At 48.2% G+C, this 19,640-nt stretch overlaps 1 long non-coding RNA gene across 1 annotated transcript; it reads left to right on the top strand.

The window, feature by feature from the left end:
• The first annotated feature begins 871 nt into the window (after positions 1-871).
• On the top strand, positions 872-16,133 carry LOC140392340 (uncharacterized). Its single transcript, XR_011935297.1, has 3 exons — positions 872-930; positions 2,490-2,572; positions 15,987-16,133. It is a non-coding gene; the product is annotated as an uncharacterized lncRNA (long non-coding RNA).
• Positions 16,134-19,640: the final 3,507 nt, after the last annotated feature.

The raw sequence follows: 19,640 nt of genomic DNA, 5'->3' as shown, positions 1-19,640 counted from the left end.
TCCCGGAGTCGGGATCTCCTGGAGGAGGAGTGGGATGACTCTGAGGTGACTCTGAGGTGGGATCACTCCCGGAGTCGGGATCACCTGGGGGAGGAGCAAGATGGGGCAGCGAAATGAAGAGAGAAGTGAAAACAATTCTGCCTGTTTGACTCTGAAACATTTTCCTAAACCTTCCCCTAATTCACGGACCCGAGCCCATCTCCCCCTCCTCCTCAGTGCACCCTGTGGGAGTAAAACACGTATAACAGACGTACGTGGGTAAATCCCTGCCTGCTGGCTCCGCCCAGCAGGCGGAGTATAAATGTGTGTGCACGCCGGTGCTGCAGCCATTCTGGTGGCAGCTACAGGAGGCACAACATCTTTGCTCAATAAAGCCTCGATTATTCCACTACTCTCGTCTTTGTGGTAATTGATAGTGCATCACACCCCCGCTGAGAGACCGCTCCTGATTCCCATCCCCGATTCCTTCCTGGTCCATTCGTTCCGCCGAGGCAGCTCTGGGAATTTCACCTGAGCCCCAGCTAGCTGAAGCCAGGGCTGCTGTTGGCAGTGACCGGGCCTGAGTTCTGACACAGCCTAGTCAGCACTATAATGAAATCTGTCATTCCTTTGAAGTTTGCTCTTTGAGCTGCTTTGAATTAGTCGGCCCTGTAAATATTTTACAATAACCAGGGATTGCCTCCAGCTTCGTTGAGTGTGCAGCTGCCGAGGAATGGGTTTGCAATCTGTTTGAAAAAGGACTTGAGGGTGGGAGTGGGAGAGCAGATTGTGGGGGACAGCGGTACACTGAGCGACCTAGCCCCTTTCCCAGTGTCTCGGGCTCTCCGCAGTGTCTTTTCCAGCAGCCACCAAGTTCACTAGAGGAAGGGGAGTGAGGAGAAAAGTAATAAACCAGGATTGCAGATCAGTATCCCAGGAATTCTTCCACATGTGAGTGCAGGGCTCGGATGTGTAGCTCTCTCTCCGCCGCCGCGCGCCCCCCCCCCCGCTCCCTCCAGTCCACATGTTTAAACAGCTTGAAACTGTACCCTAGCACGAGTCAATACTTTCAGGAGGGAAGGGAAGGAATGTGGAAAAGGGAAAGGGCTTGGAGAAGGATTTACAGCGAATAGAACAGCCTCAGGAATGCCTGATGTAGAGGAACAATTGAGCGGGCAGGAAAGAAAGTTTGGCCTGTGCAGCGGGAGAGGTTCAACAGAGGTTCTGGGTTCAAATGGCCCCAGACCAAGGTGAAGGGCAGAGCCTCTTACTGTAGGGAAGTAGGGGATTCCTTAGTCAGAATCCTGCTGTAAAATCATCTTAGTGAGCACGACAAAGGGAGGGTTAACTGCTGCGGTGCTAATTGAAGAGGTTCATTCCTGTTCGGTTCTGGTTTCTGATTGAACACAGGACCTAGTCCAGAGAGAGGCTGCAGTTACCCTGCAGTGGGGACAGAGACATGTGTCGAGCAGGAGGCTAGCGGAGGAAGGATGTGGCAAGAGAAAATAAGGAACTGGCAGCAGCGACGATATCGAACAAATATTAACCTTCCCAAAAAGCTGAATAGAAAGAAAGTGTGTCGGCGAGCAGTTACCCAAGGAAATGTCTCTTCAAATTTATTTACGGCATGTGGGTGTTGTTGGCATTTATTTCCCATCCCAAGTTGAAGATCTTTCATGGCAGTTTTGATACAACTGAGGGGCCCGCTAAGAGTCAACCACATTGGTGTGAGACTGGAGTCACATATAGTCCCAAATGGCTCCAGCTTGCATTAATAAACCATCTTTCATGTAGAAAAAAATGCCCCAACATTCTTCCCGGGAAAGCACCCAGAGAGAATTGATACTGAGCCACTGATGGCCCAAAGCCTGGTCAGGGAAGCCGCTTTTAGAGAACAACTTAAAGGAGGAAGGGGACGCAAAGAGGTTTAGGGAGGGAATTCCAGAGCTTGGTACCTGAGTAGCTGAAGGCGACCAATGGTGGAGTGAAGGGCCATGGGGGACTTACAACAGACCGGAATTGGATGCTGAAAGACCTTGAAGGTTGTAAGACTGTGGGAGGTTACGGAAATAGGGCAGGCTCAAGTCCGTGGAAGGATTTGAAAACAATGGGCATTTTAAAATCAAGGTCTTGGCGGACTTGGAGTTCAGGGTGTAGGGAAGAATGTAGAAACTTGGCCACTTCCTTCACTGCGCTGTTGAGTTTGAGTCCATTAGGCTTGCGTGGACACTTTCTCGGACTCTTTACTCTTCAGGATTTCAATATCATGTGTAACAGGGTGCTCATTCCTGTAATCAGAAGCAGCCACCATTTAACCCAATAAATTCCTCCTTGTGCAAAAGGGCTTGCTCACATCTCCCTCTCCTCTCAGATTGTACCCCAATGATCAGTTATCTTTCAGTTCTAAGAGGGTGTAACTTGTTAAGCTGTTAACCTGCCTTGTCTCCCTCTAGTTACTGACTGACCCCTGTGTGCATGTGTTTGAAAAATCTTTCTGATTTCTTTTCCAGATTTCCAACAATTTGGTTTTCTTTTATTGTGTCAGATACTCACCGGGGGCGAAGAGGGAGGAATGATCTTTGGAGGAACAAAAGTAAGTTTTTTTGCAGGAACAGCTCATGGAAAAGCCGGAGCTGGGAATTTGCAGGAACATGTGTAAATGAATGGGCAGGTCAAAACTGGGTAGTTTCTTAATCCTGCCCCACACATCATGATGAACAATGACTCTGCACACACCCTCACATACACACTCACACACACACACACACCCTCACATACACACACACACACACACACACCCTCACATACACACTCACACACACACACCCTCACATACACACACACACACGCACACACACACACTCACACACACACCCTCACATACACACTCACACACACACCCTCACATACACACTCACACACACACCCTCCCATACACACTCACACACACACACCCTCACATACACACACACACTCACACACACACCCTCACATACACACTCACACACACACCCTCACATACACACTCAAACACACACACTCACACACACACCCTCACATACACACTCACACACACACCCTCACATACACACTCACACACACACACACACTCACACACACACTCACCCTCACATACACACTCACACACACACACTCACACACACACCCTCACATACACACTCACACACACACCCTCACATACACACACACTCACACACACACCCTCACATACACACTCACACACACACACTCACACACACACCCTCACATACACACTCACACACACACCCTCACATACACACACACTCACACACACACACTCACACACACACTCACCCTCACATACACACTCACACACACACACACCCTCACATACACACTCACGCACACACACACCCTCACATACACACACACACTCACACACACACCCTCACATACACACTCACACACACACCCTCGCATACACACTCACACACACACCCTCACATACACACTCACACACACACCCTCCCATACACACTCACACACACACCCTCACATACACACTCACACACGCACACACACACACCCTCACATACACACTCATACACGCACACACACACACTCACACACACACCCTCACATACACACTCACACACACACCCTCACATACACACGCACACACACACCCTCACATACACACTCACACACACACACACTCACACACACACCCTCACATACACACTCACACACTCACACACACACCCTCACATACACACTCACACACACACACACACACTCTCATACACACTCACACACACACCCTCACATACACACTCACACACTCACACACACACCCTCACATACACACTCACACACACACACCCTCACATACACACACACACTCACACACACACCCTCACATACACACTCACACACGCACACACCCCCTCATACACACTCACACACACACCCTCACATACACACTCACACAATCACACACACCCTCACATACACACTCACACACGCACCCTCATATACACATCAAAACACACGCACTCACATACACACTCACACACGCACACACACACACCCTCACATACACACACACACTCACACACACACCCACACATACACACTCACACACACACCCTCACATACACACTCACACACTCACACACACACACTCACATACACACTCACACACACACCCTCACATACACACACACACACCCTCACATACACACTCACACACACACCCTCACATACACACACACACGCACACACACACCCTCACATACACACTCACACACACACCCTCACATACACACTCACACACACACCCTCACATACACACACACACACATGCACACACACACCCTCATATACACACTCACACACGCACCCTCACATACACACTCACACACGCACACACACACACTCACACACACACCCTCACATACACACTCACACACACACCCTCACATACAAACTCACTCACACACCCTCACATACACACTCACACACACACACCCTCACATACACACTCACAAACACACCCTCACATACACACTCACACACGCACCCTCACATACACACTCACACACGCACACACACACAGTCACACACACCCTCACATACACACTCACACACACACCCTCACATACACACTCACACACACACACCCTCACATACACCCTCACATACACACTCACACACACACCCTCACATACACACTCACACACACACCCTCACATACACACTCACACACACACACTCACACACACACCCTCACATACACACTCACACACACACCCTCACATACACACTCACACACACACCCTCACATACACACTCACACACACACCCTCACATACACACTCACACACGCACACACACACCCTCACATACACACTCACACACGCACCCTCACATACACTCTCACACACTCACACACACACCCTCACATACACACTCACACACGCACACACACACCCTCACATACACATTCACACACGCACCCTCACATACACACTCACACACGCACCCTCACATACACACTCACACACTCACACACGCACCCTCACATACACACTCACACAAGCACCCTCACATACACACTCACACACACGCACACACACACCCTCACATACACACTCACACACACACCCTCACATACACACTCACACACACACCCTCACATACACACTCACACACACACCCTCACATACACACTCACACACGCACACACACACACTCACACACACACCCTCACATACACACCCTCACATATACACACACACACACCCTCACATACACACTCACACACTCACACACACACACCCTCACATACACACTCACACACACACCCTCACATACACACTCACACACACCTTCACATACACACTCACACAGGCACCCTCACATACACACTCACACACTCACACACACACCCTCACATACACACTCACACACGCACACACACACCCTCACATACACACTCACACACGCACCCTCACATACACACTCACACACGCACCCTCACATACACACTCACACACGCACCCTCACATACACACTCACACATGCACCCTCACATACACACTCACACACACGCACACACACACACTCACATACACACTCACACACTCACACACGCACCCTCACATACACACTCACACACTCACACACACACCCTCACATACACACTCACACACGCACACACACACTCACACACACACCCTCACACACACTCACACACACACACACACACCCTCACATACACACTCACACACACACACACACACCCTCACATACACACTCACACACACGCCCTCACATACACACTCACACACGCACCCTCACATACACACTCACACACGCACCCTCACATACACACTCACACACGCACCCTCACATACACACTCACACATGCACCCTCACATACACACTCACACACACGCACACACACACACTCACATACACACTCACACACTCACACACGCACCCTCACATACACACTCACACACTCACACACACACCCTCACATACACACTCACACACGCACACACACACTCACACACACACCCTCACACACACTCACACACACACACACACACCCTCACATACACACTCACACACACACACACACACCCTCACATACACACTCACACACACACCCTCACATACACACTCACACACGCACACGCAGACACACTCACACACACACACTCACATACACTCACACACAAAACACACACACTCACACACACCCTCACACACAAAACACACACATACACGCACACGCAGACACACTCACACACACTCGTCCTCACATACACACTCACATACACTCACACACAAAACACATACACGCACTCACACACACGCAGACACACTCACACACACACCCTCACATACACACTCACACACAAAACACACACACGCACACACAGACACACACACACCCTCACATACACTCACACACAAAACACATACACGCACTCACACACACGCAGACACACTCACACACACACCCTCACATACACACTCACACACAAAACACACGCACACGCAGACACACTCACACACACACCCCTCACATACACACACACGCAGACACACACCCTCACATACACACTCACACACAAAACACACACACATACAGACACACTCACACCCACACCCCTCACTTGTAGACATACACTCACACAAACATACACACGCTCACACCCACGCAAGCACACATTCACACAAAAACACACTCTCACACACACTCACACACACACACACACACATGCAGACACCTACATCCCTCACGTGCAGACACACTCACACAAACATACACACGCTCACACCCACACATACTCAATGACACACACACAGACACACCAGGTAGGCGGTGGCGCAGTGTTATTGTTACTGGACAGGTGATCCAGAGACCCAGGTAATGCTCTGGGGACCCAGGTTTGAATCCCGCCACGGAAGACGGTGGAAATTGAATCCAATAAATATCTGGAATTAAAGTCTAATGATGACCATGAAACTATTGTCGATTGTCATAAAAACCCAGATGGTTCAAGAATGTCCTTTAGAGAACGAAATCTGCAGTCCTCACCTGGTCTGGCCCACATGTGACTACAGATCCACAGCAATGTGGTTGACTCTTAAATGCCCTCTGAAATGGTCTAGAAATCCATTCAGTTGTATCAGTTCGCTACAAAGCAATAAAAAGGAAAGAAACTGGACAGACCACCCGGCCTCGACCTGGGCACAGACTTGGTCAAGGCCGAAGTAGTCTTCCTCACTGAATCATACCAGATAACGTCCCACCATCACCATCCATGGTTATATCCTGTCCCACTGGCAGGACTTACCCAGCAGAGGTGGCGGCACAGTGGTATACAGTCAGGAGCGGGTTGCCCTCAACATTGACTCCAGACCCCATGAAGTCTCATGGCTTCAGGTCAAACGTGGGCGAGGAACCCTCCTGCTGATTACCACGTACCGCCCACCCTCAGCTAATGAACCAGTACTCCTCCATGTTGAACACCACTTGAAGGAAGCACCGAGAGTGGCAAGGGCACAGAATGTACTCTGGGTGGGGGACTTCAATGTCCCATCACCAAGAGTGGCTCAGTAGCACCACTAGTGACCGAGCTGGCTGAGTCCTAAAGGACATAACTGCTAGACTGGGCAGGTGGTGAGGGAACCAGCAAGAGGGAAAAACATACTAGACCTCATCCTCACCAACCTGCCTGCCGCAGGTGCATCTGTCCATGACAGTATCGGTAGGAATGACCACCTCATCGTTCTTGTAGAGACCAAGTCCCGTCTCCACATTGAAGATACTTGCAAAGCGGCACGGTGGTGCAGTGGTTAGCACTGCTGCCTCGCGACGCTGAGGACCCGGGTTTCGATCCCGGCCCCGGGTCACTGCCCGTGTGGAGTTTGCATGTTCTTCCCGTGTCTGCGTGGGTTTCTCCCCCACAATCCCAAAAAGATGTGCAGGTATGCGGATTGACCATGGAAAATTGCCCCTTAATTGAGAAAGAAAAAAAATCTTCTCCCTCCCTAACAGCACAGTGGGTGTACCTACGCCACATAGACTGCAGCAGTTCAAGAAGACAGCTCACCACCACCTTCTCAAGGGCAATTAGGGATGGGCAATAAATGCTGGCATAAATGGTGGCCAACCAGTGAATCCCACGTCCCACAAAAATGAGTTTTAAAAAAACACACACGGGCGGCACGGTGGCCCAGTGGTTAGCACTGCTGCCTCGCAACGCTGAGGACCTGGCTTCGATCCCGGCTCTGGGTCACTGTCCGTGTGGTGTTTGCACATTCTCCATGTGTCTGCGTGGGTTTCACCCCCCAACCCAAAGATGTGCAGGTTAGGTGGATTGGCCACGATAATTGCCCCATAATTGGAAAAAATAAATACCCTCACCTATTGATCAATATCCAATGTGATCAATACTCTCACCTATTGATCAATATCCAATGTGACCAATATCCTCGACCATTGATCAATATCCAATGTGATCAATATTCTCACCTAGTGATCAATATCCAATGTGAGCAATATCCTCACCAGTTGATCAATATCCAATGTGATAAATATGCTCACGTATTGATCAATATATAATGTGATCAATATCCTCACCTATTGATCAATATCCAATGTGAACAATATCCTCACCATTTGATCAATGTCCAATGTGATCAATATCCTCACCAATTGATTAATATCCAATGTGATCAATATCCTCACCATTTGATCAATATCCAATGTGATCAATATCCTCACTAATTGATCAATATCCAATGTGATCAATATCCCCACCTATTGATCAATATATAATGTGATCAATATCCAATGTGATCAATATCCTCACCTATTGATCAGTATCCAATGTGATCAATATCCTCAACTATTGATCAATATCCAAAGTGATACATATCCTCACTTATTGATCAATATCCAATGTGATCAATATCTTCACCTATTTTTTTTAAATTTAGAGTGCCCAATTCATTTTTTCCAATTAAGGGGCAATTTAGCGTGGCCAATCCTCCTACCTGCACATCCTTGGGTTGTGGGGGCAAAACCCACGCAAACACGGGGAGAATGTGCATACTCCACACGGACAGTGACCTGGGGCCTGGATCGAACCTGGGACCTCGGCGAATATCCTCATCTATTGATCGATATCCAATGTGATCACTATCCTCACATGTTGATCAATGTCCAATGTGATCAATATCCTCACTTATTGATCAATATATAATGTGATCAATAACCTCACCTATTGATCAATGTCCAATGTGATCAATATCCTCACATATTGATCGATATCCAATGTGATCAATATCCTCACATATTGATCAATGTCCAATGTGATAAATATCCTCACTTATTGATCAATATATAATGTGATCAATACCCTCACCTATTGATCAATGTCCAATGTGATCAATATCCTCACCTATTGATCAATATCCAATGTGATCAATACCTTCACAAATTGATCAATATCCAATGTGATCAATATCCTCACATATTGATCAATATCCAATGTGATCAATATCCTCACCTATTGATCAATGTCCAATGTGATCAATATCCTCACTTATTGATCAATATATAATGTGATCAATACCCTCACCTATTGATCAATGTCCAATGTGATCAATATCCTCACCTATTGATCAATATCCAATGTGATCAATACCTTCACAAATTGATCAATATCCAATGTGATCAATATCCTCACATATTGATCAATATCCAATGTGATCAATATCCTCACCTATTGATCAATGTCCAATGTGATCAATATCCTCACCTATTGATCAATGTCCAATGTGATCAATATCCTCACCTATTGATCAATATCCAATGTGATCAATACTTTCACAAATTGATCAATATCCAATGTGATCAATATCCTCACATATTGATCAATATCCAATGTGATCAATATCCTCACCTATTTCTTCAGGTGCTTTCAGCCTCTGCCTGAACCTTGTAGAAGTTAATTAAAGAGTTGAGGCTGAAGCTAATCGACTTCCAGCTCGCTAGTATTAAAATAATCCACATATCATTCAGCATTAAAAAAAATTCCATCTTAAATTATCCAACTGAAAAGCTATTACACCTCACAGTGATAGTCCACTCGTAAAATTAACACAGATTCAAATTACAGCTGAAAGCACTGCACTATGTTAAGCAGATTTTAAATCATCCTGCAATTACAAGGTCAAAATTGCATTCAATCCTTTAATAAATAATTTTAATATTTTTTTGAAAAGTCAGAAATCTTTCCCTTGGCTATTTCTCCTCTATTATAGTTTGCTTCTCTACTCCCCGATCTCTCTCTCTCTCCTTCTTTGCTCACTCGCTCTCTGTCTCTGCCCCCTCTGACTGTTCATGCATGATCCGTCTCTCTCTCTCTCTCTCTCTCTCTGCACACCCACATCCAACCATCTCCGTGACTCAACATTGTCAACTCTCTCATTGCCCCACACGCCGCCTGTCACATTCTCATTCATACTCTTCCTGACACCCTCTCCCTTTCTTTCATACTCTCTCTCCATCCAATCCCGTTCTCCCTCTTCTGTCTCGCTCTGGAGCAGTTTTTTCCTCTCGGTTTCTTTCACTGTCATATTTGTTATTCTCACTGCGCCTCCCCCCCCCCCCCTCCACCCCCCGCCTCACCACGCCTGCCCCCCCCCCCTTCCTGCCACATCCCCCAACTCCGCCTCCCGGCATGTGCTCTCTCCCTTTACTCCACACTGTAGTCCTGGCAGAGATGGAAGAGTCGCCAAGCTTGTTGAACTGGCAGGATTACAGCTCAGGGTTTTACACTCGTGTCTCTCTGCTGACTGACACAGTTTCTATCTTTCTCCACTCCATTACCCTCGGTTAAACATAGCTGTCAGCAAGGAGTCCCTGAAGGGGTAGATTATTTTTAACACCATTCCGCGCCGAGACGTTGATCCATTGATTTCAAAGCACGGGCAGCAAAACCAAATCAGACCAGTCCAGAGGCCGCTCCTGCTATTCAATATCAGATCACTAATGAAAGGAGAGCCGCTTCCATAATGTCCCATAGAATGAGGAAGATTCCAGAGTGCTGCTGTCTGCAGTAAGGATTCTACATCCAAAATGAACTCCATCAAACAGGGGGTTCCATTGCGGATCGGTCCCCGCTCCCTGCCCAGATCTCCAAGTGCAACTTCCTCCAGCTCAATGGGTGCGATTAAATGGAAAAGGAAACATGGCTGGATTCTCCATCAGGATGACGCCGGAATCATGCACCGAGATTGGGCGGAGAGTCTTGTGTGAGCCGAAAATCGAGTTTGGCACCGGAGCGCCCAGCTGAATGCCGTGCTCCAGTGCCCCGAAGCCAATGCGCTCTACACCATGTGCTGCCGTGGGCATGCAAATTGTACAGTGAAGGCCGTTGGCTTATCATTAACAGGGCCGACTCAGGATGGACGATCGGCCATGCAACAGGACCCCAACCGTGCGTAGGCGGTCTTCCACAAGACAACGCTCTCTCTGTCGCAAAACCTCCTTATCCGCTTCCACTGCCTCCATAAAGGCACTTATAGCCTCTTGTCTTGACTCAGTAAAGCTGAAACATTGACCAACAACGTTTGGTACATTGCACTCACCATGCAGACCAAGAAAAGACACAATTGATGTGGACAAAATAAAGATTGAGAGTTGAGCAGAGTCAGAGATCGCCAAAACGCAGCCGCTCCCGTGCTCACATCATATGACCCCCACCCCGCAGCACCGTTTTTAAACATGGCCACTAGTTATCTGACTCTTTCTCCAAGCCCACTGCCCAGCAATCGCTCCAGTCCCTTTGCCTTGTGTCCAGCAGGTGATGTACTTTTGAAGTGTATTTGCTGTGGTTCTGTAGTTAACCCTGCAGCCAATTTGCACAGCCAGATCCCACACAAACACACTGTGATAACTGATAAAAGGTCATGGATTTTATTCCCCATTCCTTTATTTAAATAAATTTAGAGTACCCAATTCTTTTTTTCCAATTGAGGGGCAATTTAGCGAGGCCAATCCACCTACCCTGCACATCTTTGAGCTATGGGGGCGAAACCCCCACAAACACGGGGAGAATGTGCAAACTCCACACGGACAGTGACCCAGAGCCGGGATCGAACCCGGGTCCTCGACGCCATGAGGCGACAGTGCTAACCACTGAGCCCCCGTGCGGCCATTCCTGTTTGGAGAATAAATATTGGCCAGAGCCCAGGCTTTTTGGGCAGGACGGTGCAATTGGCCTCAGCTTCACTGGGCACAAGATATCTCCGGAGGCCGGGTTACTAAAATGGCCACCAACTTTGCCCTGTTGGGTGCTGCTCGTGTGGTGAGGGTCTCCAGACAAAGGCCAACACATGGAGAGTGTCCACACGAGCCATTCCTCCCAGTGTCTGTCGAACAGGAGTTGGTGCCTTAACTCTGGAGACCAAAGCAAAGGACGAAATCTGGAAAAAAGCAATCCCACACACAGGCAGTGAAGCAGCAGCAAGTTGGCTCTTCACTCTCACCTGTCCTGGGCTGTTTGGCCTTCGGGCCGCTCGGGGTAGAACGAAGTTACTAGCGAGCTCCCTTCCTGGAAATGCTGTGTAATTTTCCACAGCTCGGGTTAGACACAGAACAAATATTTGTCGTTTGTTTTTCCCCCGGAGGATTTCTCGCTCTTATGGAAAGTTATTCTAAGCACATGCCACACTGAGGTCATCCTACCCAGAAGACCACGATGCTCAGAGATGGGTCGGTGCCAAGATGTCAAGGCGAGGAGCTCCATTTTATTCAAGATGGCAGATTTCCATCTCTAAAGGAGCATTAGTCAACCAGATACATTTTTATGACAATCGTTTCGTGGTTATCATTCCTGTTTTCATTCCCGCTAATTCAAATCAAATTTGTCATCTGACATTGTGGGATTTGAACCCGGGACTGCCGATTTTTACTAGTCCAATGACAATACCACTGCCGCCCAACCACTAGTTGTATGACTTTCAACCAATGTAGTGAGGTTTCGCTCTCCCTGCACCATCGTCCTCTCCTCAATTTGGGGGCAGTACGGTAGCATTGAGGATAGCACAATTGCTTCACAGCTCCAGGGTCCCAGGTTCGATTCCCGGCTTGGGTCACTGTCTGTGCGGAGTCTGCACATCCTCCCCGTGTGTGCGTGGGTTTCCTCCGGGTGCTCCGGTTTCCTCCCACAGTCCAAAGATGTGCAGGTTAGGTGGATTGGCCATGATAAATTGCCCTTAGTGTCCAAAATTGCCCTTAGTGTTGGGTGGGGTTACTGGGTTATGGGGATAGGGTGGAGGTGTTGACCTTGGGTAGGGTGCTCTTTCTAAGAGCCGGTGCAGACTTGATGGGCCGAATGGCCTCCTTCTGCACTGTAAATTCTATGATAATCTATGATACATTACATACGTGATGGTAGCACTCAGTAAGGGGGGTGATGTAGCTCAGTTGGCTGGACAAGTGGCTCATGGTGCAGAGAAAGCAGGCAGTGCAGGTTCAATTCCTGTACCGGCTGAGGTTTTTCATAAAAACCGAGCCTTCCCAACCTTGCTCCTCGCCTGAGGTGTGGTGATCCTCAGGTTAAATCACCACCGATCATCTCTCCCCCTCAAAAGGACAAGCGGCCTGTGGTCATTCGGGACTATGGAGACGTTTTTACTCAGTTTCTCGACTAGTGATTGTTCTTCACCTGTCATCTTTAACAAGGGGGTGTGGGGAAGACAGTGGCATAGTGGTAATGTCATTGGACTAGAATTCCTGAGGCCTAAACTAATGCGCTGGAGGACATGGGTTCAAATCCCACCACGACAGCTGGTGGAATTTAAATTCAATTAATAAATAGAAAGCTAGTCTGAGTAATGGTGACTGTGACAACTATCAGTGATTGTTGCAATAAAACCCATCTGGCTTTCCTTTTCGGAAGGAAATCTGCCATCCTTACCTGGCCTGGCCTACATGGATAACTCTGAAATGGTCTAGCAAGCCACTCGGTTCAACGGGAATTTAGGCATGGGTCACAAATGCCACATCCAGCTAAAGAACAGAAAAATAGAATGGAAGCATCACAGGTCAGTATCACCTTGGTCTCGATTCACCTGCCCGTTACATCAGGGTCACCAGAGAGCAGAACAGTTCTGATGAGGTCATCGACCTCAAATGCTTGTTCTGTTCGTTTTTCTTTCCACAGAGGCTGCCTGACCTGCTGGAGTGTTTCCAGAATTTTCTAAGTTTATTTCAGCAGTGATCTTGTTCGATCCCTATCACAAGAATGGAGATTTCTGAGCCCCAAGTTCAAAATGGATAATACCAGGGCCAAACTTGGGAATGAACAAGAGAAGCAAAAAAGAACAACGTTACAATTATTATTGGATAAAGCTCAGTCAGCCCACCTGCTACCAGGACAACTGATGACAGGCTGTAGGCTCAAAGCCTCAGCTGTAGGCCCAAAGCCTCAGGAGTGATTCTGACTCTCCCACCAGAAAGCAATCTGCGCCATCATTTAAATTTTAAGGCTGTCACCAAGACCGACTTGTCAAATAGCTGAGTTTTTGCTGGTTACATCGTAATTGAGTAAAAAAATACGTTCAATAGGGAGAATTTCCATCCAGTTCCGTTTCTTCAATCGGTTTTACTTCAGTTAGAGTTTTCTATATAAACTGATCTCCCCTCCCCCACAGTAAGGCGACCATCACTCACAAAGTCCCACACCCCATTTACTCCAGTTAATGAAATAGAAACACGCTCGCCCTCATTTACAAATCTGACTGAAGCCGTTTGGTCTAAATGGGTCACTCAGACCCAGAAACCTCTCATCACAGCATCAATCTGTGTCCTGTGTCTCTACATCGACTGCATTCCCTCCCTGAGTCTATATTTCCCCTTCAGCAATATTGGAGAATTTCCCAAACTACAAAATGAAGTGGCTTCAACATTTGCTTTTTTTTTTGAAAAGAGATGTATTTTTCGGCATGTCATTCAGGAAAGCCAGATTCCCGATTGGCAAGAGGTAGTAAATGCTTGGATTATCATGGCCGGTTGCCAATTCTTGGACATATTTCTCGAGGTTTTATCACAGGACTACACACCTCCAACTCCCCCCCCCCCCCACAACCACCCCCCCCCCTCACACACACACTGATCATCCACCATGACCATCCTCGTTCTGCCCAATTCCCCATTGATCACACACCATGACCATCCTTGCACTGCCCAATCCCCCATTGATCACCCACCATGACCACACTCACACTGCCCCTCCTCTCACATTGATCACCCAGCATGACCATCCCTCCACTGCCCATTTCCCCATTGATCACCCACCATGACTATCCTCGCTCTGCCCATTTCCCCATTGATCACCCACCATGACCATCCTCGTTCTGCCCATTTCCCCATTGATCACCCACTATGACTATCCTCGCTCTGCCCATTTCCCCACTGATCACCCATGACTATCTTCGCTCTGCCCATTTCCCCACTGATCCCCCACCATGACCATCCTCGCACAACCCATTTCCCCACTGATCCCCCACCATGACCATCCTCGCACAACCCATTTCCCCACTGATCCCCCACCATGACCATCCTCGCACAACCCATTTCCCCACTGATCCCCCACCATGACCATCCTCGCACAACCCATTTCCCCACTGATCCCCCACCATGACCATCCTCGCACAACCCATTTCCCCACTGATCCCCCACCATGACCATCCTCGCACAACCCATTTCCCCACTGATCCCCCACCATGACCATCCTCGCACAACCCATTTCCCCACTGATCCCCCACCATGACCATCCTTGCACTACCCATTTCCCCATGGCCAATTAGTAAGTCTCCTCAGCACCTGATTGGATGATTCTTCCCTGTAAGTCAAACAGTACCCCAGCTTGATCTAATGAACAAAACGTGTTGGATGAAATGTATTTCTTTTAATGCCTCCCTCCCCACAGTGCCCTGGAGAATAATCTTCATATCCTGAAGGGTTGGCAACTCATAGACAGAATGGGTAGCACGATCCTGACTCTGCCAGTGCCTCTGTGAGTTAATTCAGAAGGCACCCACACCGGAAGTGCCAGGTGGCCAATGTGCGCACAGCAAGGGGAATGAGGTGAGTGGGAAAGTTCATCTGTTATTGGTGATGTCCTATCGCCAGGACATTTTATTCCTGATGTGGTTTCTCATTCAAGGGATAATCTATACTCAGCTGGTCTGATCCAGGGTGTCAATAGGGGCACTCGGAACAGGAGGAGGTTATTTAGCCCCTTGGGCCTGTTCCATCACTCCATTAGGTCACAACTGATTTGCACTCAGCTCCATTCCTTGCTTTAACTCCACTCCCTTTCATACTTTAACCCAACAAAGATCGATTCAACTCTGTCGTAACCCCCACGACTGATTAACAACCTTGTGCGGAAGAAAGTTCCAGAATCACACATCTTTTGTGTGAAGAAATCTTTCTCAATTTACCTCTTGAATGACTTGGCTTGAATTTTAATCTTGCCGCCCACTTGGTTTCATTAGAGAAACAATCTCTGGGTGTTTATTCCGTCCAATCCTGTTAACAAGCTGCTCTTGTTCACACCATCCAGGGACTACTGCATGTGGAAAATACACCCGAGGGTCAAACTGCTGGGTATAGAACTGGAGATAGTTGCAGATCTAGGATGGAGTGGAGCCACGAAGCAGTAGGATGCAAGTTTGGACCCGCGGCCTTCAAGTGGGATCATGCAGAGCCTCACATGCACTCCAGCTAGAAGCATATACACATTGCATGAACACAGCGTATTGGCTGTGATGCACCTGTCAGGGTGCAGTGGTTAGCACTGCTGCCTCAAGGCGCTGAGGACCCTGGTTCACTCCCGGCCCCGGGTCACTGTCCGTGTGGAGTTTGCACATTCTCCCCATGTCTGTGTGGGTTTCACCCCCACAACCTAAAGATATGCAGGGTAAGTGGATTGGCCACGCTAAATTGCCCCTTAATCGGGAAAAAAATAATTGGGTACTCTACATTTTTTTTTTAATGGTTGCACTGCCCACCTCTGTCAATTCTCTCTGTCGGTGCTCTCATGTGAACTATGGGGACCCGGGAGAGGGACAGTACCAAGGCCAGACTTGCAACTTACAACAGTGACTCGAGGAAAACAGCAAAGCAAAACATTGGAGACCAATCGTGACACTGAACAAGATGACAGTTGGCGGAAGACCAGGGTACGTGACCTGTTTTAGTGATGTTGGTTGAGGGTTACCGGATCATTATCGGCTGAAGCTCACTCAGCGCCACGCTCATCTCTGAGTGACCACAGAACAAGTTCCAATCCAGGACCCGAGCATGAATATCAGGTCGGAGTCTCCAGTGCAGTCCTGAGGGAGCGCTGCGCTGCTGGAGGTGTGGTCTCTTGGTTGAGATGTTAAACTAAGACCCCCATCTACCTCTTAATTTGAGGTAAAATATCCCGTGGCACTATTTTGAACAAGAGAAGCGGATTTATTAAAAACTCAATCAACATCACAAAAACAGACTATTTCGTCATTAACATATTGCTGTTTGTGGGATCTTTCTATGTAGAAATTAGCTGTCATGGCCCCTACATTACAACAGTGACTGCACCTCAAAGTATTTCATTAGTTTAAAAATGCTTTAAGGTGTCCTGCGATTGTGACAGGCGTTATATTAATTCAAAATTTTCTTCTGTTGTGCAGTTTAGTAAAAGTTAGTTTTCATTTGGCTCAATTTGTTTGTGCTGATTGAAGTATTTATTGCTCAGTAATGAGGGTTTTCTTTTCCAATTCGACCTCCCAGTGTTAACTTCAAACACTTCCATGCCCATCGAGCTCAGTTTGACGCATAGTATTGCACACGTTTTCTCTCTCCACTTCCTATCAACGTGACCTAATCTAAACGCAGAATAGCTCGGGTTACATTCCTGCGCTCATATCGCCTGTTCGCACCCCGACCTTCCTCCCTGAATAGGACACGCCCCCATCAATACAAGTTGCATTTGCAGTTGTACAACGCCAGGGGTGACACGGTAGCACAGTGGTTAGCACTGCTACGTCACAGCACCGGGGACCACGGTACAATCCCGACCTCAAGTGACTGTGTGGAGTTTGCACGTTCTCCCCGTGTCTGCGTGGGTTTCCTCCGGGTGCTCTGGTTTGCTCCCACAGTCCAAAGATGTGCTGGTTAGGTGGATTGGCCATGATAAAATTGCCCCTTACAGGGGCTGGTTTAGCACAGTGGGCTAAACAGCTGGTTTGTAATGCAGAACAGGGCCAGCAGCGCAGGTTCAATTCCCGTACCGGCCTCCTCGAACAGGCGCCGGAATGTGGTGACAAGGGGCTTTTCACAGTAACTTCATTTGAAGCCTACTTGTGACAATAAGCGATTATTATTATTAGTGTCCCTTAGCACCCGGAGGAATCCCACGTAGACATGGCGCAGTGCTGGCCGGTTCCCACTCCTTAACTATGAGTCAGAAAGTCATGGATTGAATTTCCACTTCTATGACTTGAATGCGAAATATCGAGGCGGGCACTCCAGTGCAGTACTGTGGGAGAGTTGCCCTGTCAGGGGTGCCTTTTTTGGATGAGACGTGAAATCAAGTCACAGTCCCAGGTTCGATCCCGGCCCCGGGGCGCTTTAAATTTATTTTTTTTTTAAATCAAATCACGGTCTTCTCTCTCAGGAAAGGCCTCGTATTGAAGAACAGCAGGGAAGCCCACCCCTGTGTCCTGGCCAATATTTATTCCTCAACAAAGATCACTAAAAGAGATTAGCTGTTTGTTGTCACATTGCCGTTTGTGGGGAGTTGGATGTTGAATTCCGACATTATAACAGTGACTACACTCCAAAAATGACGGAACTGGTCATAAAAGTGTTTTGGGATATGCTGAAGTTGTGAAAGATGCTATCTAAATGCAAGCCTGTTTTTCCCCTTCAGGCTCAGTCAATGTGAAGGTGAGTCTCGGATCATCTACATTGCTCAGTGCCACCCCCACCCCTCCCCCACCACACACCCACAACTCACTGTATCACCAGGGGAATGTGGAGCAAATCACCCAACTGAGCAGCAGAGAGCGGGTACGTTCCTGCGGGATCAGCACGTTGTGGTGAGGGGCTACACTCAGCCTCTCTGGGGAGATATTTGCTCTTCTGATACTGGCAAGTGAGAAAACCCCAGGGCAGCCCGCGAAGAGCAAATGCTACAAATGAAGAACATTCAAGTGAAACATGACAGTTTCATTTCCTCTGTGAGTAGAAGGTTTCTCACACGTTTAAGGGCCGCGAGCCAAAGGTATTGACAAACCCTCACAGGACCGTCGGAAAGTCTCACTTCCCGAATGGAGAATTCAATATAAAGGGGGCTTGGAAAATGTCATTTCAGTCGGCGCCCGCAGGAGTCGGCACCTAAGAATCACTGACTACGGTGCCCACATATCCTGTCTGTCTCCTCTCTAATGTACCTCTCAGGTGGGCTGCAGTTGGCTGAAGTCATTCTGACAGTCCTGGGCTGCTGGGGCAATCTGCCCGGTGATCTGCTTTGTGTGGCAACACATCTGAGTGAGCGACACGGTTTACAGCTGACCAGCCTGGGGACGGGTTG

The sequence above is a fragment of the Scyliorhinus torazame genome, chromosome 16 (assembly GCF_047496885.1).
Source record: "Scyliorhinus torazame isolate Kashiwa2021f chromosome 16, sScyTor2.1, whole genome shotgun sequence".
Taxonomy (NCBI): Eukaryota; Metazoa; Chordata; class Chondrichthyes; order Carcharhiniformes; family Scyliorhinidae; genus Scyliorhinus; species Scyliorhinus torazame.
The sequence above is the reverse complement of the archived record's forward strand: the minus strand, read 5'-3'. Positions and strand labels throughout refer to the sequence as shown.